This window comes from Xyrauchen texanus, chromosome 15, assembly GCF_025860055.1.
Source record: "Xyrauchen texanus isolate HMW12.3.18 chromosome 15, RBS_HiC_50CHRs, whole genome shotgun sequence".
Lineage (NCBI taxonomy): Eukaryota > Metazoa > Chordata > Actinopteri > Cypriniformes > Catostomidae > Xyrauchen > Xyrauchen texanus.
In genome coordinates, this window is record NC_068290.1 from 24,115,213 (window position 1) to 24,142,613 (window position 27,401).

At 42.4% G+C, this 27,401-nt stretch overlaps 1 pseudogene; it reads right to left on the minus strand.

Moving 5' to 3' along the window:
- Nucleotides 1-3,929: 3,929 nt before the first annotated feature.
- LOC127655473 (SH2 domain-containing adapter protein E-like) overlaps nt 3,930-27,401 on the minus strand; it is a 29,053-nt pseudogene continuing 5,581 nt past the window's right edge.

Genomic DNA, 27,401 nt, shown 5'->3' on the forward strand with positions numbered 1-27,401 from the left:
GGGAAGCAAATAGGACACTTGCCCTCCATACCTACATTAGGGACATCAATATATGTTTCGCATACATCCTCGAAAATGGTTAGTTGTGCCCAGGGCTGGATTGGTAATCTGGCATACCGGGCATTTTCCTGGTGGGCCAACGCACTTTGGGGGCAATCATGAGTGGACTGGCCATCAGGAGAACCAAGCGGGCTGGTGGGTCGGCCACGGAATGGGCCGAATGGGCAACGATAAGCTTAAATGAGCTGCTGCGTTATGCAGAACGGACCACATAACAGTGCCGCAGAAAAGGAGATAAGGACAGTGAACCCTACATTCTTTAAAACTACAAAGTCATAATCTTTCTGTTTTGAACTACCTTTATTCTTTATGAAACTGCTTTATATTTTCTGATCACCACCACCTTGTTCATCACCTCCATCTAAAATGTTTTCTGCTTATTTTAGTTGTTTTCTCGAACTTCCGCCCACTCCTCCACGTTTTCCATCAGTTTCCTTCAAAGCCTTCCTCTCCTTTCCTCCGTTGTTTTCTGTCTTTCCTTCTGATGTCATATTCTCTGTGTGTCTTTGTGCTCTCTCTCTCTTTCTCTCACTCCACAGACTTGAGCTGACAGGGAAACTTCAGTACTCCAAGTGCTCGGAGTCTCTTATTGAATTATTAACAGGCTGGGACCCCCACAAGTGCTAATCTCACCCCTCCCACCCCTCTCTGTCTCCCGCCATTTTCTGCTGGTATTTCCTCCGTGCTCGCTCGAATGTACATTATTTTGACAGACTGACTGACTTCAGCTCTCATGAAGAATGCTATTTTGTCTCTGATTTGACTGATTTACATTTGATAATTTTAAGTGATAATTTTCCTAAAATACTTTGTGTCTAGCTATCGATGCCCAATCAGGGAATTACTATGGTGAATTCTTAGTCAAAGACTTGATTGGCTATTATGACAGATAAAAAGTAGAGACAGATATTCCCTGTGGGGAAGGTGTGAAAACACTCATTCATGAGATCACATTTTTATATAACCATTGAATGGGATAAAGGCTAACATATTTGGCTTGCCTTTCGGGCATTGTGACTCGAGCTCTGAATTGCCTCCAGAACTACTTAATTAATGAAGTTGGGGTAGTGGAGGGATGGCTTAAGAATTGTCACCGGAGACAGATAAGTGGCAGTTAATATTCCCTTGCAGATGAGATGGATACGCTCCTCCTGAACATTTGTTAAGAGCACCATTAAGCTTACAAACACACATAAACACAAAGTAATGTATATTGCCATGTCAGTATCCCAGCCACTAGCTCATTTTGACCCAGTTAGAGTTATAAATATGGAGCTTAAAAGAACTTAAAAAGTAGGAAAATAAAAGATTATGAGTACCTTTTGAAGCAGACGTGTGGGGTCAAAAGATTAAGTTAATTAATATTTTGGTCTGCCATCTAAAAGCCATGTGCTTGAGAGCAGGCGGATATTTGTGTCTCAGTTTCATTCATGAGTTACAAGATGAGAAGGTGATTTTTTTTCTTGACCTTTCTCTAACCTGTTGAGAAGAGAGTAGACCACCCTGCCTTACAAATGCTAATCACCATGACAAAACCATCATCTACACTCACTGAGTACTTTATGGAACACCTGTACACCTACTTATTAATGCAATTATCTAATCAGACAATCACATGGCAGCAGTGCAATGCATAAAATCATATGATATGGTTCAGCAGCTTCAGTTAATGTTCATATCAACCATCAGAATGAGGAAAAATGTGATCTCAGTGATTTTGACCATGGCATGATTGTTGGTGCAGGTTACTGGTGGCTGGTTTGAGTATTTCTGTACCTGCTGATCGTCTGGAATTTTCACAAACAACAATCACGAGAGTTAATTCAGAATGGTGCCAAAAACAAAAAACATCCAGTTTTTCATCCAGATGTCATCAGTTCTGCTGAAGAAAACACCTTGTTGATGAGAGAGGTCAACAGAGAATGGCCAGACTGGTTGGAGCTGACAGAGAGGCTACGGTAACTCAGATAACCACTCAGTGCAATTGTACTAGTGAGCAGAATAGCATCTCAGGTTTCACAACATGTCAAACCTTGAAGCGGATGGGCTACAAAAGCAAAAGATCAAGTCCTCAGTGAGAGTAGTCTACAAGAAAAATTATGGCATGCACACTTGTGGCAAATTGTGGCTCTTGACACACACACAGGCATAGGTGCAGCTATCATTATGAGGACTCTCCATAGACATAATGATTTTTATACTGTAAAAACTATAGATTCTATCCCCTAACCCTACCCCTAAAACCAACCCTCACAAAAAATTACATTTTCAATAAAACATCGTTTAGTATTTTTTTCTAAGCAATTTTAATTATGGGGACACAAGAAATGTCCACATAAACCACATTTATAGCATAATACCCTTGTAATTACCAGTTTGTAACCTAAAAAAAAGTCCTCCACATAAACCTGCCACACACACACATACACACAAACAGAGTTTGAAAGGTGGACAGAGACAGGGTGAGAGAGTTTGAATAAATTAACAGAACAGGACTACTTTAGATGAATTAATTTTACACTCTTCACCTGACTTCATCAGGTTGGTTCACAGATTGTTGTGACTTTAGCACAATAAATTTGATGTGGTTTTGCATGCTGATATGTTGCTTTTTTGCAGGACGTGTTTGTGTGATGTGTGACAGAGTGAGAGACCTTTTTTAAATAGTTAAAATCATCTGCTTTGCACATTACATTGTCTTACATTGTACAAAGGCAACATCTTCAGTGAACATATGGTCTTTACCCATAATTAAATGGCAACTGTTCCTTTTAAACAAACATACATTTAAATGTAATCACTCAAGTGGTTCAGTGCCACGTTTTTTTAACACCATTAATCCAATTATTACAGCATGGAGAGTAAAGTCATTTAACGTTCCTTTTTACCAAACTTAAACCAATCAATGGTAAGTTTTATCATGGACAGACAAGAACATTATCTAATCAATGTCAGTGACTAATTTTTCTGATGAACAAGCCAGATTAAGTTGCTGTAGTATTTTGTTCTGAGGGTTGTTTTTTATTCTACATCAATCAGGAGGTGTGCAACAGAGATTTTGTCCACTTAAATGCACGATCATTGTTGACAACTAAGGCAAGTCAATAGAAGTAACAAATTGAAATCAATCGCCTTAGTGATACAGTTGCAGTTTGGCATGCTGCCAGAAGGGGGCGATGATGAGCGAGTCGACCATATTTAGATCAGCAGCAAGATTGGGAGTGAACCTTGAGGCTAGTGCAATCATAGGCACTATGAGACACAGATTAAAAAAAATTAACAAGTCAACAACAGATAAATATTACGTAACTTAATGTTTTGTATTGGTGAAAAATATTTTCTACTTTTATCTCTCTGGTGTCATTATGAGTGTGAAATGCGATATAATAATTTTGGTTTCACTAGTGGCCAAAAACTGAAATAAGGAAAATCCCACTCGCTCAATAATTCATTCCCATGCACACACATACATACATACAGTAAGAAATACAAAAATCAGGCATAGTTCAGTCAAAAATGCAAATTCTGTCAATAATTACTCACCCTCATGTTGTTCAAACACATATGACCACGAAAGAAGGCAGATTGTTAGTCTCAGTCACCATTCACTTTGATAACATCTTCTTCCATACAATGAAAGCGAATGGTGATGGAGACTGTCACTCTGCCTAACATCTATTTTGTGCTCACAGAAGAAAGTCATACAGGTTTGGAACTACTTAAGTGTGAATAAATGATTACAGACTTTTAATTTTTAAGTGAACTATCCCTTTAAATAATTAAGTTGTGGTTTGCTGGCAGTGGCAGGCACCAGGGCAAAATCATGTCTTTGCACCAGACAACCGCAAACACTGAATGTGTGCATATGTTTAGTTTGTGCATGGTACAGGGTGCTGTAGGGTCATGTGTTCTTCCCCAGTGAAGGGTAATCGCTGTGTACAGTAGTGGTGTACCACTTCTGGAATGCTTGGGAACACACAGCTGTTCTTTTCCAGTGTGTAACCACACTCCTTAGTCTGTGTGACGATGATGTGCACACATCCTTGACTCGTCCTAGCGAGAGAGGGCGGAAGAGTGAAAGGTTAAAACTATTATATATCATCTATCTCAGCTTTACAAGAAAGACTGCTGACTCATTTTTATTTCTCTTGATATCAAACACATATACAAGCACACATGCTTACTTGAGTGCAATGGAGTATTTGCTGGTTGCCGATTCGCCGTCTCGCACCAGAAAGCTGGCCTCCCTGCAGTGCTGCAGCTGAGCCTCTGCCTCCTGACGACTCACACTGCCATGATACCAGCTGCAAAGAGAGAGAGAGAAAGAGAGAGAGAGGAGAGAGAGAGAGAGAGAGGAGAGAGAGAGAGAGAGAGAGAGAGAGAGAGAGGAGAAAAGGGTTCTCATTTCAACATTGTAATGATTATGTAATGAGAGCAGAATATGGAAGATAGATTAGATGAGGTATAGAATGTATAAGAGAATTAGCTATTCACTCAAAAAATAGCTCTTTGGCTGAACTTGATTCAATCGTGAATAGTAGTTCCACGTGTTTGAACTGAGTTTTTGTAACTTATAATTACTATGTTATCTCAACACAAACACATTAGGTAGAAAGAACCTAGTTGAATTGGGTAAATCCAACAAAATTAGACATGAAAATGCAACTCAAATAAATCTCCTTTACTTCTTTATGTACTTACTAGTGAATGTGAATGTTAGCATACCATATTCATACTGGTTGGAAGCACTACAGAGTGTAGTTTAGTGCTACCATTAGCATAGCACTTGCTCATCAAAGAAAGCATTTAAATCCAATCATGACACCTGTCCTCATGATTAGATCAAGCTCCATTCTTCACAATAATGGTAACCCCCAAAACTCCAACATTAGAGAAGCTCTTCTAAATCACAACAGAAAAAAACATTAAACTCTAACAAGCATTCCCCTTTATATTCATCTTTGCACAAAAACACATAAAATAATTAACATAAACTTAATTTTAACATTTACTCTCCCTATTAAGTACCATGCAACGCATGCAGTGAAATGGAAATCCCCAGCACAGTTTCGTCAATGCTACATTAACACCACCAAATGTATTCATGTAGTCCCATCTCAAACTTGTCCTAGAATTGTGTTGCTTTCCTTATTTTAATTTTAATAAAGTAAATTGAACAAGCAGCGAAAATTATTTTGTATTATTTTGTATTATTATTTTATATATATATTTTTTTTTGAGTGCTGAGGGGAAGTTGACACATAATATGTCAATGGACTTTTAACATTTTTAGGTTAAAATGTATATACATTTATATGGGAAAGTGAATATCCTAGATCCTGTTAAAGATTTGTACCAGTTTTGATCACCTACACTAGTCCTGCAGTGAACTTCATTCATTAAAAGTTCAATGTAGTCTCTTAATTAATATGAATTGATCAAAGTGTAACCCACACAAGGTTACTGCAGTGCAATTCTCTACTCTGCCAGAGGGTGGCGCAAATTTTCTAGCAACACTCACTTTTCCTTTCTTCCGGTGGAGACGTTGCGAGAAAAACATCAAGGACTGGTTGAAAGCTGTGAGAGAGTGAATTGAGCCGCATGACTCTGTGAGCTCAAGATACCTCCGATTGGTTTTTTTAGAGAGAGAGAAAGAGATCATCTGAACCTGACCCTGGTGGTCAGTGGCGAGCCAAACCCAGAAGTCGACAGTGAATGGACCAAGACCCTGGTGTGGCCAGCCGTGGCATCTTTGGAGCCATCATCATCCTGTTCCATCATTTGAAATACAGATAAGATCACACGTAAACCTACCCGGTAGTGAGAAGAACATACTTAAAGAAACACACATACACCAAGAACTTTCATGGACTCTAAAGGAAGCAACTTTAATTTAAGTTTGGAAAAATCTCACAAAGAGACACTTTTGTTTTGAGTTATTTATTTTGGATCCCTTTATTGTGCGCCTGTGCACTCAGAAAGCCGGCTTAGGTAGGCAGGGAATGTAAATAATTGTTTTATAATTTTGTACAATATATTTCTCAAACTTACCTGTTTTGTGTTGTCCGTTCTCTGCTGACCGTTTACTACTTCAGGCTCCGTAGTCGTACCTAGAGTTTCTGATATTGGCCCAGTTTTACTTCATAGCTAATCAGATTAGTTATCAGTTACACTTACCTACAATCACGGGTTACAAGTGGCGAGCCAGCCAAGGAGTCTGGTTATTTGTTAGCAGTGAACCACATTACAAGTTTGTGAAACCATTTTCAAGTGTGTAAGCTCTTTGTTATCTGTCTATAAATTACTTTTTACTAAAGATGGAGTTCATAATGAGCTCAGGTATCAAAGTCCCCAATGCAGTAATGGTGAGCGGTTTGCTTGAATCACCAGAAGATGAGGAGGTCATAGACTACCTTAAGGAGTATGGATCTATGAGACTTGTCCCAGTTACTGACATTAACTCAGAGTTTTATAAAAACCTGATTATTGAGTATCAAGATGGTGCTGCTATTGAAGCCTTAGCCCCTCTTCTGCCTTACACACATGAACTTAAAGGCAATACAGATGTAAAATACTATGTTCAAGCTCTAGCAAGTGTGTACACCACTAAAGTTGGCTGCAGTGTTACCAAAGCCTACCTTGATGAAATCAAGAAGTTAGCGAAACTGAGTGGAAGAGGCTTCGAAGAGGTGCTGAAAGACATGATGTCAGAGATTAGTGAGACAATTGAGACTGATAGCAGTGGTGATAATGAGTTTGGAGCCAAACAGCTCAACACATCTCTTGACACATTTGAACCCCCACACCCCCAGCTGCTCCCAGGTTCTTCACAGGTACGGTTCATTCATGGTGGTGCTGAGCCATGCCCACCAGCTGATGTGAAGCGAAGTCTATCCAGTGTGGAGGGCGACCTGAATCCACCCGAAATTCAAAAGGTCATTGTTGAGCACATTGTGAGGAGAGATGAATTAAACACACATTCACACTTTCCCATCAAGCTTCGTTCATTCTCGGGTAAGATCCCCAGACCCAGTAGTGAGACAGACTACGACACATGGCGTTCGCATGTTGAGCTTCTCAGGAAAGACCCAACCATGTCTAATCTTCATAAATCACGGAAAATCTTTGAAAGTTTGCTCTCCCCTGCAGCAGATATTGTCAAAAGACTAAGCCCTGAAGCTACTCCTGAAACCTACCTTCAACTGCTGGACGCAGCCTTTGGAACCGTTGAGGACGGAGAAGAGCTTTTCGCCCAGTTTATGAATACTCTTCAGGATCCTGGTGAAAAGGCCTCTACTTATCTCTGTCAGCCTTCAAGCTGCCCTGAACCTTGCTGTTAAGAGAGGAGGAGCTGCTGCTATAGAAGCAGATAGACACATTCTCAAACAGTTTTGTCGTGGGTGTTGGGACAACACCTTGCTCTCTGACCTCAACCTCGAAGAAAAGAAAAGTCACCCCCAGCATTTTCAGGGCTCCTGTTGTTAATCCGCACTGAGGAGGATAGGCAGGCAGCTAAAGCCACACGTATGAAGAAGCACCTTGTCTCACACAGGCAGCGGGCTATGGTAAGCTCTCAGAGTGCATGCGTCTGCAGTCAACAAGCAGCGTTCCAGCCTGAGTCCGACCCATTGACAGAGCTTAAACAGCAGGTGGCGTGTCTGCAGAGCCAACTCACCGCACTGATGTCTAAGAAAGTCAAGAAGACCCCGAAGACCAAGGGGAACACTGAGCATCCATCAGATGGGCCAGCATCTAAACTTGACCCTAGAGCACCAAGCTGGAAACCTACCAACTCAAAGATAAGCACCCAGCCGAGACCTTGGTATTGTTTCAAGTGCGGCGAGGACGGTCACATCTCCTCAGCTTGCAGTAACAATCCAAACCCCACTCTCGTCAATAAAAAAAGAGATGAGTTGAGAGAAAAGCAGCACCTCTGGGAGGCTAAAGAACATTCACCAGACAATAAGGATTTTTAGATGAAGTCTCAGTTGCAGGGCAAACTGAGGCTGGAGCAGTTCACCAACGCCCTGCTAAAGATAAAAGTGATGACAAGTCCGAGTTCAGTGCTGCCTTGAACCAATCTTATATCCGAAAACACCCCTTCAGTGTCCCGGAAAAACTGATAGGCATGAAAATTACAGGCCAAGTTACCATCCAGGGTAAACAGTTCAGCTGTCTCCTTGACACAGGTTCGCAAGTAACCACAGTCACCAAGTCTTTCTATGACGAATACTTACCTAAGCAACAGATCGAACCACTCTATAACATTCTGGAAGTTGAAGGGGCCAATGGTCAACCTGTGCCCTACCTTGGATATGTTGAAATCACAATCACTTTCCCAGAACAGTTCCTTGGAGCTGAATATGAAGTCCCAACATTGGCCTTGGTTGTCCCAGACAGCGGTACTTCAGGGTACCAGATACTGATTGGCACAAACACACTTGATGTAGTGTATGGTATGTGCAGAGAGAAAAGGCCAGCAAGCTACCATCCTGTCCAGAACGGCTACAGGACGGTGCTGAAAGTACTTCAACTGCGACAGGAACAAAGCCATGACAGTAACATCGGACTGGTGAGGATGCAAGGTAGAGACGGAAAACTAATTCCAGCTGGAGGAACAGTTGTTCTGGAGGGAGTGGCATCAGTTAAAGGGTTCCATACTGAGAGGTCTGTCATCATGGAATACCCTTCATCATCTTCTCTGCCTGGAGGGCTGCTAGTAAAGCCTTGTTTCGTTGATCTACAAAGCAGACAGCCAGGCAGACTACCAGTTGTGGTCTCAAATGAGTCGAACACGACATTATTATCCCAGCTAAGAGTGTGATTGCTGAGCTCAGTGCAATCCAGACCATTCTGTCTCACAAACAGATTGTGACCAAGCCATCTGAACCAGAATGCTCCAAGACAGCTGACCTAGCCTTTGACTTTGGTGAGTCCCGGTCCCTCCAGAATGGAAAGACAGAATCACTCGAAAATTGAATGGCATGCCTGAGGTCTTTGCCCAGAACGACAATGATTTTGGAAGGACAGACAAAGTCAAGCATCACATCAAACTGTCCGATGAAACACCATTCAAACTCAGAGCTCGGCCGATACACCCACACGACGTAGAAGCTGTTCGTCGACATCTTCAAGAGCTTCTCGATGCTGGGGTGATTCGTGAAAGTGAGTCTCCATTCTCCTCCCCAATCGTTGTAGTCAGGAAGAAGAATGGCCAGGTACGCCTCTGTATTGACTACAGGAAACTGAACATGCAGACGGTGAAAGACGCTTATGCGCTTCCGAGGATGGATGACACCTTCACAGCACTCTCCGGTTCCAAGTGGTTCAGCGTCCTCGATCTAAAGTCTGGCTACTATCAGATCGAAGTTGACGAGATTGACAAGCCAAAGACCGCCTTCGTATGCCCACTTGGTTTCTGGGAGTTTAATCGCATGCCTCAGGGAGTGACAAACGCCCCAAGTACCTTTCAGAGACTGATGGAAAAGTGCATGGGAGACATGAACTTGAAGGAAGTTGTCGTTTTCCTGGATGACTTGATAGTCTTCTCGAAAACTTTAGAAGATCATGAAGCCAGACTCACCAAGGTTCTCGACCGCCTGAAGGAGTATGGGCTCAAGCTGTCCCCAGGAAAATGTCGATTCTTTCAGTCCTCAGTCCGATACTTGGGGCATGTGGTCTCAGAGCAGGGAGTGGAGACCGATCCGGAAAAGATTGCAGCGCTAAAGACCTGGCCAATCCCTCAGCATCTAAAAGAATTAAAAGCCTTCCTCGGATTCTGTGGGTATTATAGGAAGTTCATCAAAGGCTATTCAAGTATAATGAAACCCCTAAATGACTTAACATCTGGCTACCCACCTCTAGGGAAGCATCCAAAGTCCAAGGAAAGGAGTGGCCAATACTTCCACCCCAAAGAACCATTTCTGAAACGCTGGACTCCGCATGCCAACAGGCATTTGAGATGATCATCGGCAAGTTGACAACTTCCCCAGTTCTGGCCTTCGCAAATCCTGCACTTCCTTACATCCTTCACACGGATGCAAGTTCCACCGGCCTCGAGCGGCCTTATATCAGGAGCAGGAGGGACAGCTGCGTGTCATCGCCTCACGCAAGCAGAGGGTTATCACGTAGTGAGTCCCGCTATCCAGCTCACAAGCTCGAGTTTTTAGCGCTGAAATGGTCTGTAACAGAGAAGTTCAGTGACTACCTCTATGGCAACCAGTTCACAGTAGTCACCGACAGCAATCCTCTTACCTACATACTTACCTCAGCCAAACTCGATGCAACCAGCTACAGGTGGTTAGCTGCTCTCTCCACTTTCTCCTTTAAGCTCCAGTACCGCCCGGAAGCAGAATGGAGATGCTGACGCACTATCAGCGTCGTCCCCATGGCAATCTGCGTGACGACCCCCCATCTCAAAAAGAGTGGGAAAGGATCCGCCAGTTCACACAACACCATCTATCAGATCCAGATAACATTGAGGCTGTGGATCAGGGGGTTGTTCGTGCCATCTGTGAGAGACAACTTGTTTATTGTGCCAATGATGGAATGGGCAGTGATGGAGGTATCTCCCTCGTCGAGAGCCTTGCCATCTCTGGAGATGCTGTACCTGACAGCTTTGAGCAGGAAGATGAGTTTGGAGGGCTTTCCATCGTCCCGCATCTATCAGAGGCAGATCTCAGAGACAAACAGAGAGCTGACCAGTGCATTAAACATGTCATCTTCCAGATTGAGCGTGGCGAGAAACCACCGCCCGCTGTGAGAACTGAGCTTCCAGACCTACCTCTGTTGTTGAGAGAGTTGAACCGGCTTGAACTGCGGAAAGGCATCCTCTATAGAACACGCCAAGAAGAAGGCCACACACAGTACCAGCTAGTCTTACCTGAAGAACTACGTGAGATGGCCTTAACGAGCCTACATGATAACATGGGTCATATGGGAAAAGACCGTACGCTGGACTTGGTCAGAGCCAGATTCTACTGGCCGAGGATGGCCTCTGATATTGAGAAGAAAGTCAAGAAGTGTAACAGGTGTGTGCTCAGGAAAACCTTACCTGAGAGGGCAGCACCTTTAGTGAACATAATGACAACACGACCGCTTGAACTGGTTTGCATGGACTTCTTGTCCATTGAACCGGACAGAAGTAACACGAAGGACATTCTCGTGATCACAGATCACTTCACAAAATACGCAGTGGCTATCCCAACACCAAACCAAAAGGCTCAAACGGTTGCAAAGTGCTTATGGGACAATTTCATCGTCCATTATGGTATTCCAGAGAAACTGCACAGCGACCAAGGTCCTGATTTTGAGTCGCGGCTAATCAAAGAACTGTGTGAAGTTGCAGGCATAAAGAAAATACTGAACAACTCCGTACCACCCAAGGGGCAACCCGGTGGAACGTTTTAACCGCACACTGTTAGACATGCTTGGCACTCTGGAAAACCAGGATAAGTCACGCTGGAAGGATTTACGTGAAGCCTTTGGTCCACGCGTACAATTGTACCAGAAGTGAAGTGACTGGGTTCACACCATATGAGCTAATGTTTGGACGCCAGCCCGCCTGCCGGTCGACCTTGCATTCGGCTTACCTGTCAAAGAAGAGCAACAGAAGTCACACTCCCAATACGTAAAGCATCTCAAATCCCACCTCGAGGAGAGCTACAAAATAGCTACAAGGAGTGCTGCCAAAGTAGCTGAAAAGAACAAAACAAGGTTCGACAAGCGTGTGACTCCTTCTGCTCTGGACGTTGGAGACAGAGTACTTGTCAGGAACGTACGTATTACGTGGAAAGCACAAGCTCAGCTGATAAATGGGAGTCCACTGTCCATGTGGTAGTGAGGAAAGCTGGAGATCTCCCGTCTATACAGTAAAACCAGAGACCGGAGAAGGACCCTGGCGCACGCTGCATCGAGACCTCTTGCTTCCATGTGGGTTCCTCCATGTAATAGAAGAGTGTGCACAACCTAAACCACTCGAGCCGCTAAGACATGCCAGAACACTCGTAGTGACCCAAGAGAAGTTGATCAGTCCTCAGATGAGGATAGTGATGATATTCCTGTTACCTGGTCCCAAAAAGAACCAGTTCCAGAGGTAACCAGGTGTATTGTCTCATGAGATGTTCCAAGACACCATGGTACAAGCCATTCTAAAGAGAATCTGACGACAAACCTCAACAAGGTGACTGATGATGTTCCAGCTAGTGCGGATAGCCTACCTGATGTTACTCCAGTCAACCAAGTAACACTAGAACCTACCTGTGAAATGAACCTGTGGAAAAGAAAGACCTACCTGGAAATGAACCTGTGGAAAGAGAGACAAACTTACCTGACAATAACGACCTTGTGAAAGACTTGTCGGATGAGGACTATCTTGAACAACTTCCAGTCCTCTCTGACATGCCAGAATGTGATGAGACAAATGTTCTTGAAAATGAAGGAGAAGAGGAGATTAAGGAGACTGAGGAAAAAGCAGACAGTGTTGACTCAATCAGGAGATCCGAGAGGAATCGTCAGCCACCTAGGCGGCTTGACTACACTGAACTGGGAACCCCCTTAGTCACAGTGGTGAAGTCATTCTTCCAAGGGCTGATTACTGTCTGGAATGACATCATACGTGAGAGTAATGCATCAGCTCATTCCCCTGATCTGTCCCCTCCGGTGATAACTGTTTGAGCATTGCCATGCACAGGGACGTGCATAAGTTTGGAGGGGAGAATGTAACCCACACAAGGTTACTGCAGTGCAATTCTCTACTCTGCCAGAGGGTGGCGCAAATTTTCTAGCAACACTCACTTTTCCTTTCTTCCGGTGGAGACGTTGCGAGAAAAACATCAAGGACTGGTTGAAAGCTGTGAGAGAGTGAATTGAGCCGCATGACTCTGTGAGCTCAAGATACCTCCGATTGGTTTTTTTAGAGAGAGAGAAAGAGATCATCTGAACCTGACCCTGGTGGTCAGTGGCGAGCCAAACCCAGAAGTCGACAGTGAATGGACCAAGACCCTGGTGTGGCCAGCCGTGGCATCTTTGGAGCCATCATCATCCTGTTCCATCATTTGAAATACAGATAAGATCACACGTAAACCTACCCGGGTAGTGAGAAGAACATACTTAAAGAAACACACATACACCAAGAACTTTCATGGACTCTAAAGGAAGCAACTTTAATTTAAGTTTGGAAAAATCTCACAAAGAGACACTTTTGTTTTGAGTTATTTATTTTGGATCCCTTTATTGTGCGCCTGTGCACTCAGAAAGCCGGCTTAGGTAGGCAGGGAATGTAAATAATTGTTTTATAATTTTGTACAATATATTTCTCAAACTTACCTGTTTTGTGTTGTCCGTTCTCTGCTGACCGTTTACTACTTCAGGCTCCGTAGTCGTACCTAGAGTTTCTGATATTGGCCCAGTTTTACTTCATAGCTAATCAGATTAGTTATCAGTTACACTTGCCTACAATCACGGGTTACAAAAGCAGCATACATAATAATTATAAAAGAATGAACAAAATGATGTTTAAAAAAAAAAGTATTTTCTCAGAAAACTATTTATGTCAGCAACCCATAAAGAGACAGACAAAGATGTATGTAAAAAATGTATGCATGTATACAATCTGTCAAATTATAAACAAGAGAGTTACTGTAACATTTTCAAATGAAATCCAAAATATACAATTTCAATTTAAAAAGTGTTATTCTGCATTTGTTTCCTTAAGGAGCTATTTCAATCTTATCTAAACCATAAAATCACTTTTGTTGGTGTAACATACTGCATTAAGGTTGATTCTAGGTTGTTGAATTATTATTATTTAATTCTTAACTTGAATAAAACCAATTAATTTAGATGTTCCAACATAAAGCAAATTTTTTGGTTAACATTTTTGTCAATGCATTACAATTTCATTGTAGGCTTGCTTTCATTGACTTTCTAAAAACATATTTTAGAACACACACACACCTTTGTTGTTCCAGGGGCAGAGTGGGGTCAATTATCAGGGTCTCACTGTCTGGGGTGGTGCTGGGCAATGATGGGGAAGTTGGGGAGTGGGGATTCAGAGATCTGGGGGTCCAGCTCTTATGTCTCAGGGTCTGCTGTTTCACATTAGGAAGACCAGACTCTTCCTTAGACATACGATCAACTCTATCAAACTTAGCTATACATAGAAAGAAACATTACAATCACCACATACTTTGTGGTCATGTTGACTTCACTATACTGACATGAAGGAGATACTGCTTCACCACAACCATAGAAATATCACCTCCAACTCAGAGGTCATAAAATGACTTCAAATAGTTTTAGTATTGCTGTCACTGTTTCATGGTACTTTGATGACATTAATATCAAAGTGAGGGAAGTTACCTGACAGTGCTTTAACAATCTGTTCCTTCTTCCACTCCCAAGGCAGTTTATATGCTGCAGGTGGTCTGGAATCGGATTCGTGCCAGGTCAATGGAATGCCTTCCAGAACCTCCTCATATGGGACATCATAGATCTGAGGGGGTCTAGACCCCTCACCTTCTCCTCTGTTTAACAATATGCACACTTTCAGCATGTCCTTTGATCCTCGCCTACGAATCCCTGTGTAAGAGCACACATATTGACATTGTGTAAATTAGCATCTAATCAAAATGCTTATCATACACATTATTGGACACCAATGTACTTTTAAAAGTGCTCTTTTTTATATATATAAAAATAGAGTTATTAGAGAAGTTAAACAAGTTATTTCCAACCATAAAAAAATCTCAAAATCAAATTTCCAAAACAATACCAAATTTTTCTCACAAATATTTGAAACAGTAACAGTAACTTTTTGAGACAATGAATGTATGGTAAAACACTGTGTGCAACAGACTGCTGGCCACTTTTTCCAAATTTAGCTAAAGCAGTAAGAAAAGATTCTACACTTAAGCTGAATGAGTTGCTCTCAGCTTTACTGAAAATGGATAAAGGAAGGCTTTTTTCTGTCCATATAAATGAGACAATGTGACAACACCATCTAATCTGCATATCAAATTGCTTAATTTACAAGTTCAATTTACATTTACCGTTTGCCACAAATGTGATTTCACTAAAGAAGCCAAACAAGCTGTTATGTCAACATAAATGGGGTTTATCTAACTATCACGCTCCTATTTTTACAATTTAACCTTTAAATGCATGGGAATTTCACCAAACATTCTTTGTTATAAGACCCGACACTAATATCTAACACAAATGGATTTACAAAAATCCCAGATAGTGTCAAATTTTCAAGACAATAAGAAAATAATGGAATAAAATGTGTTTTTATACATTTGAATGCTTTATTTTTCCTATATCAAAGAGACAATGCAACAACTCAGGACAAATCTAGATCAGGATTTATTACTTTCACACTGAAATTTCATGAGACACAACTGGCTGTCAAACACATATTGAGATACACATACACATAAGTATTTTCTCAGGCACTAAGTCTAAATAGATGCACAACTTACATAATTTCAGTAGTACACCCAAATTACAATAGTCATATCATACTGTTCATGTGTTGTACTTAATATAGTTTAATTCCAAGCTGTTTCTATACAAATAGCAATGTCAAATGTAAATCAAGACAATCACTTACACATCAGCCCCACCTTGAGTAAGAAATAACATGTATAATATGTATGTGTACATGCATATGTAATACTGATAAATCACATTGTTGTTAATTCGTTGTTGCACAGAAAATCAACGTGATATAGTATTTATTTGTATGAATATAGTTAAAACAAAGAAATATGTACCCTATGTAGTTAACTTATATAGATATGAAATAATCATAAACAACACTCTTACATACCTACATTAGGGTCTCTAATGACCCTATATACACTTTTGGTACTTAAACCATTATATATATATATATATATATATATATATATATATATATATATATATATATATATATATATATATTACACTATTTCACTATTTTTAAGAGAGAGATTGATTAATACTAAAGAGGTGTGGGCACAATTTAATTGAATATGACTTTAATTTATTTCAAACAAGCTGCTTTTGCAAACAGCTCTTACAGATTTCTGCAGTAAACAGTGATTGTGAAACTGATTGCAATGAGTTTTTTTCATAATTTGCTTCTGTATGTACATTTATTTATTTTTTACATTTAGATTTAGACAGAATATTTAAATATGCATTTAACTTTACATTCATAATATATATATATATATATATATATATATATATATATATATATATATATATATATATATATATATATATATAATTATTATTATTACTTTGTCCTAAAGTTACATTTTAAAACTGCATCTGAAAATGTATACATATTTGTGTAAACCTTGTTTGAGCTCAGTTGGAGCAAAAGGTATTATACCTTTGTTGCCCCATATTTCAGAGAAACTTTTATTCACATTTGCTTAGCATTTTCAAATCAGTAAAAAAAATAGAAAAATAAAAGAAACATTCTTATGCATAAAATAGGAATTTGTAAAAGAAAGAAAGAAAATAAAAATATGGTACCTTATTACACTACACAAAACATGCCCTATACGTGTTAACCTTTAGATCCTCTTTTTCAATAGAAAAGAAAAGTAAAAGTGATAAAACACAATTTTTCTATATTCTTTTAACTTTTCTATTTTGTCAAGTGTTGTTGAATCCCAGCAGAGAGACTTGTGCACCTATTTGTGCTAAAATCTGAATTTCAGTACCAACATAGTTATGCCTGGAGCTCCATCTTTCTCCCTTCACTCACTGTTTCTTTTATGTCACTTTGTGTCTGGCCTGTTGTGTGAGAAAACAATGGTTATACTAGGGGAAAGTCAGACCAAGTCTGCGATTGGCTGGCTCACCAGACCACTTCCTGTTTTCTGGGGAGGGATTTGAGGGAGAGGGGAGTGTAGGGGGGGATTTCTCATACAGGCTGGCATACTGGGGGGACAGCAGGGGTCAACTTTGGAATTGGGCGAAGGAAACAGGGAACAGGATCAGAAAGAGGAAACTGCACCATTGTCCCAGCAGAACACTGTCACCGTGCAAACCACCAAAGAGGGGAGAGAGAGGGAGAAGTGATTTTTCATGCTCTTTAAAGCCCTGAAAATGTGCTTGATTTTTTCAGTTCTCTTCATGAACAACTCATTACACTGAAAATTTAGTTAATTGAAAAGTTTTTAGAAAGTAGGATAGACAACAGAAATGAAGAAGAGCGCAGGGTATGTGGTGTACCTGATATAATGAGATGGGCATCATATGGCCCCATGTAGTTATAATTTTCTCCTTCCCTTTCAGCCTCTCTCTGTTCCCTCATTTTCTCTGCATCAAAAGGGTCAGCATAATCCTCTAAGATGCTCTATTGAGAGGGGGAGAAAAAGAGATGTGATAGAAGTATTGTAGGGACACCACCTTAGATGATTCAAAAGAGTTATCTAATGGAGCTTCTGTGAGGTTTGCATCTAGTTCAGAAATAGTACAGACCCAGCTAGCAAGAAGGCATTTAGTAAAAACCTGGTGTAAAAGTACACCTTCTATGGATGAATGGGGTGGAATTCTTTGTCCAATCAGTAGTGATGCTGTTTCCTGTTCCTGTTGCTGCTAGCACTCCTGTTTGTAGCCTGCTGGACTATTTAGCATTGCTTATCTTTCTATTTTCAGCATTTAATCTTTGATCTTTCCCATTTTTTCACGAGCATTGTTTTTTCCGCTTTTACAATTTTTAACGCGATACAACAATGTGCATTTTACTGCACACACCTGCCTTTCCACAATATTGCAATTAAACTGCGTGCTTTACAGCAAATATTTTTTACACAGATCATTGCATCAATCTCAAACCACTGGTGATCAGGAACCGTCTCAACAACAACAATTACGTGAGGGATTCACACCGATCTCAAACCCCAGCTGATCAAAAACCACCACCACAACAACAAACAATTGTGTTTTGTCATGGCATCCGCTCATATTATCACTTCTTGCATTGCATGCCACATGTTTACTATATCTTCTTCCATCAGCAGTGAGGGGTTCACATGTGATAAATTTAAGGAATTAGTCAGGCTGACGGAAAAGTTTAATGAGTTAGAGACATGCATCCAAAAACTACTGGAGGTCAGTGAGAAAGAGAAGCTGGTAGATACTGTAAATGTGGGTAGAACAGCGAGCAACAAACACATTTTGTTTTCGGCTGTAGAGCCCCTTCAGCAGGGCATTTCGGTGATGTCTCGGCAGCATACTTGTGGGCAAAGCAACATCACTCTCCTGTTCCTGTTAGGATTTCCAATCGATTCTCCCCTCTCAGCACACATTGAGAGTCATGTTGAAAGCGCCCTTGTTATTGATGACTCTATTTTAAGGAACATGGAAATAGAGACTCCATTAGTGCTGGCTAATGCTAAATGTAGATTTTCTAAGCTTGATATGCATATCAGGACTAATGATGTCCAGCTTTGCCAGTCGCTCACTAAAGATTATGTTAAAGAGGTGTGTGAACTTGCAAAAACTATGTCAGACACTATAATGTGCTCTTGACCCCACCCTGCTTGTCGTGTGATGAGGTTTACAGTAGATTAGTGTCACTGAATGGCTGTCTTAGTGGTGTCCTGTGAATAGCATATGATTCATAGACAAGTGGAAGAGTTTTTGGGGAAGACCTGACCTGCTAATGAGAGACGGACTCCTTCCCTCCAGTAGGGCTGGGCGATATGTCTTAAAAAATTATATCTTCATATTTTTCATCCTGTTGACGATATTCTATATATAAATCTTGATAATTATGTATTTGCTCCAAAATGGCTCAACAGTGTTTTTTTGTTTGTTTGTTTTTTTATCAGATGAACCATAATTGTATCCAAATAGCCATTGTAGCCAAGTAGATAAAATATTTTAAAGACATTCAGTAAAAATATAATAATATGTTTTTCATTAAATAAACACAAAGGTGAATTCAATTCCATAATTTTCATTGATATGCACTTCATATTTATATTTCATAAACTATGATGCATAGTGGCTTAATAAAAAGCATTATTTAACTTCAAATGTTTTTACTGTACAAAGCTACTTCACTGACTTATTTTTGAAACCCCAGCTGAACATTGCATAATACTAAATTATAAGTGTGGGACACGTCAGGTTGATTATTATAATATTATGCAGAATTATTCTTATTCTTATTCTAATTATTGGATTTGCGTTATACAAAAGTAACATATTCCCGTCCTGTTTACTTAATCTTCACCAGATTTGTTTAATATCTTGTATCTGTTATTAATGTTTGGAATTGTGCAAATGCTTGTACCTGCATTACTTTGATTTCACAATTCACGTGAACTGATCTGAGAGAGCCACCATGCACATGTACACAGATCAGCACATCACTGGTTTGTTCTGAATCACACACAGACCATGTTTATCTGTCTTTAAATCACAGCCTTTTGTGGATTAATAATCACATATAACAAGCTTGCCATTTTTATGATATTTTGTTTAATTTTTCAGCCCTGAAGGATTGTGAAATTAGTCTACTGAAGCGCTCTTTATGAAACTTAATGGCCAAATGTAAGCACATTAAAATCATTGCGATTTTCACTCTATTGGTCAATTTTACATCGACAGCAAAAATTATCTTGATTATATCGCTAATATTCAATATATTCCCTACCCTCCAGGGAAGGTACCACTCTCCTCTCTAGTAATATGGTTCATAGTCTTAATAGTGATAGTATTTGACTAACTGCGGCCCAGGTGAGGAAGCAGACAAACTGGCTAATCCAAAAGTCTGCTAGCTCTCTTGAGACATCACACAGGTCACATAAACTACAAGATTCAGAGAATAAATAACCTATATATCATATAAAGACTTTATCATATAGAATATATTTTTTTATTGATGTTAAACTTGAAAAAAAAATTAAGATGAACATCATATAAAGGTAGGACTACTAAACATTAGATCGCTTTCTTCCAAATCACTAATTGTAAATGAAATTATTACAGATCATAGTTTGGATTTGCTCTGTTGGACTGAAACCTGGATTAAAACAGATGAACATATTAGTTTAAATGTTTTTGCAACAGTATATAGACCACCAGGGCCATATTCTGAATTCCTTATGATTTTCGAAATAACGAAGTTTCGCATACATAGTTAACGAAAATAATGGGGTGGCTGTGGCTCAGGTGATAGAGCAGGTTGTCCACTAATCACAGGGTTGGCTGTTTGATTCCCGGCCCACACATGCCGAAGTGTCCTTGGGCAAGACACTGAACCCCAAGTTTCTCCCAATGGCAAGCTAGTGCCTTGCATGGCAGCTCTGCCATCATTAGTGTGTGAATGTGTGTGTGAATGGGTGAATGAGAAAGCAGTGTAAAGTGCTTTAAATACCGCTAAGGTTAAAAATATATAAGTGCAGACCATTTACCATGGGATTATGGGATTAACATTTGACTGGGATTAACATTTATCAATATTCTCAACTCTGTTGGGGTTAGACAAAATGTGATAGGTCCAACCCATCCCCAAAATCATACATTAGATCTAATTTTGTTATATGGAATTGATGTTGATAATATAAAAATAATGCCACAGAGCGATGACATCTCAGATTATTACCTCATCTCCTGTATGTTGCGTTTAGCGAAGGTAAATTTATCTACACAATGTTATCGTTCAGGTAGAACTATTCTTTCTCCTACTACAGATAGGTTATCTAGCTCTCTAGATAGTGTCACGCCCTTCAATTAAAGAAAGTGAAAGAGAAAAATCCTCCACCATAGTACAATGATCACACTCATGCTCTCAAGAAAGCAGCTCAGAAAAATGAGCCTATGTGGAATACAAAATTAACACTCCAAACTCTAAAAAATGCCAGGTCTGCATATTTGAGCAAACTCATAGAAAATAACCACAACAATCCTAGGTGTTTATTCTGTACAGTGGCTAAATTGGTTAGGAATAAAACTTCTATTGAACCAGCTATTCCATCACAACATAGTAGTTATGACTTTATGAATTTCTATACTAATACAATTGAAATAATCAGAAACAACATTGGAATTATGCATCCGTCTGACACAGTACCCCAGAAGACTAAAATGATTCACTATGAGCAACTTCAATCCTTATCTGTAATAGGACAGGAAGAGCTTACAAAAATTATCAAAACGTCAAAATCAACATGTATGTTAGATCCAATACGACTAACTCCTGTACTAATTTCTGACAAATTTCCTGTAATCTCAGAACATCTTCTTAATATTATTGACTCCTTATTGACTTAGGGTATGTCCCAAGACACTTTAAACTGGCAGTTATCAAACCTTTTATCAATAAACATCCGCTTGATCCAGGAGAACTGGCTAATTATAGACCGATTTCAAATCACCCATTTATGTCAAAATTACTAAAACATTGTTGGGAGGTAGTGTCCTCCCAACAATGTTCATTTTTACAGAGAAATGGTAAATATTAAGAATTTCAGTCAGGATTTAGGCCCCATAATAGTACAGAGACTGCACTTATCAGAGTTACAAGTGACTTGCTCTTATCATCTGAAAAGCTGCTGCATCTCTTTTCGAGTGCTTTTAGATCTTAGTGCTGCCTTCAACACCATAGATCATGACATTCTCTTGGACAGGCTTGAGAATTATTTTGGCATTTGTGGACAGGCATTAGCTTGGTTTAGGTCCTATCTCTCTGACCACTACCACTTTGTGTCATGGGAAGATTAATTCTGTCATTTGTTTCTGTTAGTCTCCATCTTGTTGTTGCAAGTACGGGTTAATCACACAGCAGCGTTGTCCAGCAAAGCTCATTACCAGCCGCTGCTTGATTAGCTCAGCACCTGCACACTTTCTTCTCTTTCCCTTATAAGCAGCCTTTTGTGTGAGTTCAGTATTGGATCATTCTTGTGTTATGTGCCATGTTTACGCATGGTTCTCACGCCTTTATCACGTTTTCTCTATAATATTTTTGCATTTTTTCCAGTGCTCCAGCCATTTCCATCTCCATTCACTGGATCACTCACCTGTGTTTCTCTCTGCTCCAGTCACTGCCATTATACATGTTGGAAAATTAACTCTACTCTCTTCCCGCTGCAGCTGTCGCTGTCAGAGTCCTTCACTATCATCTTCTCCCACCTCATCTTTGGACTGATCCATAGTTTGTGCTACTTCTCATATATTAAACATTGTTATATTTTTACTCCTGTGGGTCCTATTTATCATGACACATTGTCTGTGTAAATGAGGAACTGCCAGATCAAATTTAAGATAAATATGGAGTGCCACAGGGATCAGTATTAGGGCCTCTGCTTTTCTCCCTATATATGCTCCCACTGGGATACATTATCAGGAACCATGGAATTTGTTTTCACTGTTATGCTGACGATAAACAACTTTATATTTCTTTGAAACCTGACAAAATTTTCCAAATTAACAGAGTGTATAAATTTTATCAAATAGTGGATTGCTAGAAATTTCCTTCTACTCAATTCCGATAAAACAAAAGTACTAATTATTAGAACAAAAACCTAAAAAGTATGTACTGTAACATGAACTTCTACAGCAAAAATTGATAGCAATCTAACCTCTGACAAACTAATTTCCAATGTTAGTAGAACTTAATTCTTCCACCTCAGAAATACTGCCAAGTTTCGACACATGCTATCTATTTCTGATGCTGAAAACTAATTAATGCGTTCATGACCTCAATGCTAGATTATTGTAATGCATTACTTGGTAAATGTCCTGTAGGTTTAATAAATAATCTACAGCTGGTTCAAAATGCAGCAGCGAAAGTGCAGCCCCATTTCATTGGCGTTTCATTGGCTATATGTTAAGTTTTGTATTAATTTTTAAATTCTGTTAATTACTTACAAAGCTTTGAATGGTCTAGCTCCAAAGTACTTAAGTGACCTTCTGTCACATCTCGCTCATTAAGATCTCAAAACACTGGCATGTTAACAATACAGAGTATATCAAAATCCACAAAAGGATGGAGATCATTTTCATATTTGGCTCCTATAATATAGAATAGTCTTCCTAGCAGAGTTCGGAACTCAGACACACTCTCTCAGTTTAAGTCTAGACTAAAGACTCATCTATTCAGCCAGGCATACACCTAATTTATCCCTCAATTCATAGCTATGCTACTTTCATTGTAAATTTTTTTATTTTAATGGTTAACGATTAAACCATTAATTAGTTGGTTTAATTTTTTTAATTAGTTAATGGGTATTTACCTTCAAATATTCTGTAATTATATATAATATATATTTAAAAAGACAATACAATACAATACAATACATACATACCAGTTAATGTAAAAAGTATGATTTTCTGTATAATTAACAGTAAAAATTTATATTATGTTTAACAAGAGTGTACATGTACTTTTTACGGTAAATTATTGATAAAAATATAATAAAAGGACATTCCCAGAATTCCCTGCATGACCCAGTTCATTTCATTATATTTTATGGGAATAGTTGTGTTTCTTGTTTTTAATATCAGTTCCCCTTCTGTCGCTCTCTCCACGTTGTGTCAGAGAAGCGACACTAGGGGTCTCTCTTGAGCGCCGATATTCACCTCTGAACTATGAAAAAAGGCCAATGAGAGTTGGCAACCAGTATTTGCATGTCCCGCCCCCGGACATACGGGTATTTAAGCGGCGCAAATACGGGAGTTCATTCAGAAAATTTCTTCGGAGCCGATGGTCGTGTCTGCAACTGCTGCATATTACACACCGAGTTCCTGTCATCCCTCTGCTGCATAACTGTTGGATTCCACGGCGCACAACAGCGGCTTTCTCCTGTTTGCACAGCTGTGCATTCCTGCCCCTGGGCGCATCGACAGTGCAGATTTAAAAACTCTCACGAGTTTTTTTCCTAAAAGAGTGATTTTATTTAAAAGAGTAATTTCCTCTAAAAGAGCAAAACACAGCGGCGTTGAACGTCCTTTTAAGGACGCATCTTTATAAAGATGCCCTTCCACCCGTGTTGTTTCTGGATGCGGTAGAGTGCTCTCCGCTTCCGATGGCCACAGGCGCTGTCACGTGTGTCTGGGTAGCGATCACACCGAGGCTGCGTTTGTGGATGGTTCATGTTCTCACTGCGAGAACATGACCATGACAACGTTGCGGTCGCGGCTTGCTTACAACTGTGAGCAAGCCACTCCAGCCGCCCCCCGCATTGCTCCTTCTTCCCACGGGATTGAGGTTGATGCGGCTGGCGATGGAGGCGATTTGGGGATGGCTGCGGGTGCAGCTCCTCCGGGTACGCCCCCTCGGACCACCCGCGCCCCAGCACGCTCGTTGATTCCCGTCCGTGCTCGAGGCGGCGGCGACTCGCCTCACAGCCAGTCAGCCGACCCTCTTGCGATGGAAGCCGATGAGCTCGCCGCGACATCGGAGGGCGCGGCATCTGATGCAGAGGACTCCCCTGGGCTGCCGCCTTCGGGCTTGCACGCCCAGGCTGAGGCTGACGCACAGATGTCCGACATGCTTTCCCGGGCAGCCAACAGCGTGGGCTTGGATTGGAACCCTCCATCCTCCCCACAGCCATCACGGCTGGATGACTGGTTCCTGGGGTCTGCGCGCCGCTCACAGCCTCGCCCCCGGTTCCGTTTTTCCCGGAAGTGCATGACGAGCTGACGTCTTCGTGGAGAGCACCCCTCTCCACTCGTCACACCACCACAGGCTCGTCCGCCCTCGCCACCCTCGACGGCGGAGCGCACCATGGGTACACGGCGATTCCCCAGGTGGATAGGGCGGTTGCGATCCATCTATGACCCGGTACCCATACCACCTGGCGAGGTCGCCCCGTACTCCCTTTCCGGACCTGTAGAGCAACCTCCTCGCTGACAGCGAAGGCCTACAGCGCCACCGGACGCGCCGCTTCCGCCCTGCATGCCATGGCTCTCCTGCAGGTCCACCAAGCCAAGGCACTTCGCAACATGTACGGGGATGGCCCTGATCCTGACACGCTGCAGGAACTGCGCTCTGCGACCGACCTCGCCCTGAGAGCGACGAAGGTCACAGCGCAAGCGCTCGGGCAGGCGATGGCCACGCTAGTGGTCCAAGAACGTCAACTGTGGCTGAACATGGTCGAGATGCGTGAAGCCGACAAGACTCGCTTCCTCAACGCCCCTGTCTCCCAGTTCGGCCTCTTCGGCGACACCGTCGAGGACTTTGCCCAGCAGTTCTCCACGGTAAAGAAGCAGACGGAGGCCATCTCTCACATCATGCCTCGCCGCAAGCCTGCCGCCATGGCCCATGCCCCGTCTGCTCGCCGAGGGCGTCCTCCCGCGGCCAGAAGACAAGCTCCTGCTCCGCCTCAACCCGGGCCCAGCTCTCAGCCCCAGCGTCGAGCAAACCGCGGGAAGCGCACGCCCCCTGTCTCACGGACCCCCTCGAGGACCCGGAAGGCTCCCAGGCGCTCCTGAGACAACGCACCCAGAGTCCAAGAAGTTAGCTCCGGAGGTGGTAAGACCGCTCCATCCCCCGGTGGAGGGCCGGGAGGAGAATCCTTTGTTTTTTCATTTGCCGCACCCCTTAACGGGGGCTGCGGTACCCAAATTCTCAATAAAAGAGCTATTTCCTTTGTCTCTGGGGCATATGGCCCGCAAATGCCGTTCTCACGGCACTCTGCTTTCAGGCCTCAACAGTCCCGGCTCCATGGACGCGGTGTCCCCGCCTTCAGCCCCACGACTGTTCCCCGGCCGGCCGGTTCAGACGAGTCCAGAGGACGCCAGCATCAGACCTCCTCCTCAGTCACGAACCCGCCCCCTGCCGGGTGCGCGGAGCAAGGTAAGTGCTTTGAGTTTATTCTCAGCACCAGAGCCTCGGGACGCCACGTTGCCTCCCGACGCCATGTTACCTGTTCCGCACCGCTGCGAAGCCCCGCCGGGTACGTCCAAAAAACCCGTCCCTTTGGTGCCCCTAGCACGGAGTTTAGAGGTGTGGCTTTCACTGCCCAACCCGTCACGCTGGCTGCACCGGACCATTCGACTCGGTTACGCAATTCAGTTTGCCAGGTCTCCGCCCCCCTTCGTGGGCGTACATTTTTCCGCAGTACACGGCCAACATGCCCATTCCCTGCGCGAAGAAATCGCCTCCCTTCTATTAAAGGACGCGGTAGAGCCTGTCCCTCCAACCGAAACGAAGAAGGGTTTCTACAGCCCTTACTTTGTTGTACCCAAGAAAGGCGGCGGCTTACGACCGATCTTGGACCTGCGAGTTTTCAATCGGACCTTGTCCAAACTCCCGTTCAAAATGCTCACCCAGAAACAAATTCTATCTGGCGTCCGGCATCTAGATTGGTTCGCAGCGGTAGACCTGAAGGACGCGTACTTCCACGTCTCAATTTGCCCTCGACATCGACCCTTCCTACGGTTCGCGTTCGACGGTCAGGCGTATCAGTACAAAGTCCTCCCCTTCGGCCTGTCTCTGTCCCCTCGTGTCTTCACGAAAGTCGCAGAGGCAGCTCTTGCCCCGCTCCGAGTAGCCGGCATACGCATACTCAGTTACCTCGATGACTGGCTCATACTGGCTCACTCTCGAGAGTTACTATGTGCACACAGAGACCAGGTGCTCAGGCACCTCAGCCGTTTGGGGCTTCAGGTCAACTGGGAAAAGAGCAAGCTCTCCCCGGTCCAGAGCATCTCTTTTCTCGGTCTGGAGTTAGACTCAGTCTCAATGACAGCACGTCTCTCCAACGAGCGTGCTCAGTCAGTGCTGAAATGCCTCGCTTCCTTCAAGCCAGGCGCCGTGGTCCCACTAAAATGTTTCCAACAGCTCCTGGGGCATATGGCATCCTCCGCGGCAGCCGCTGGGGTTGATGCATATGAGACCACTTCAGCACTGGCTCCGGACTCGAGTCCCGAGACGAGCATGGTGCCGCGGCACGCACAACGTAAAAGTTACCTCTGCCTGCCGCCAGACCTTCAAACCCTGGACAGACCTTTGCTTTCTAAGGGCAGAAGTACCCTTGCAGCAGGTGTCCCGACACGTTCTGGTCACGACCGACGCCTCCAAATTGGGTTGGGGCGCCGTGTGCAACGGGCGCGCAGCCGCAGGCCGGTGGAACCGAGGCCCGCTGCGCTGGCACATCAACTGCCTAGAGCTGCTGGCTGTTTTTCTGGCCCTGCAGAAGTTTCTTCCGTTAATTCGGCACAAACACGTCTTAGTCAGGACAGACAGCACCACGGTCGTAGCCTACATAAACCGCCAAGGCGGAGTACGCTCCCTCCACATGTCACAGCTCGCCCGTCGTCTCCTCCTATGGAGTCAGCAGCGACTGGAGTCACGGCGCGCCACTCACATCCCCGGCAAC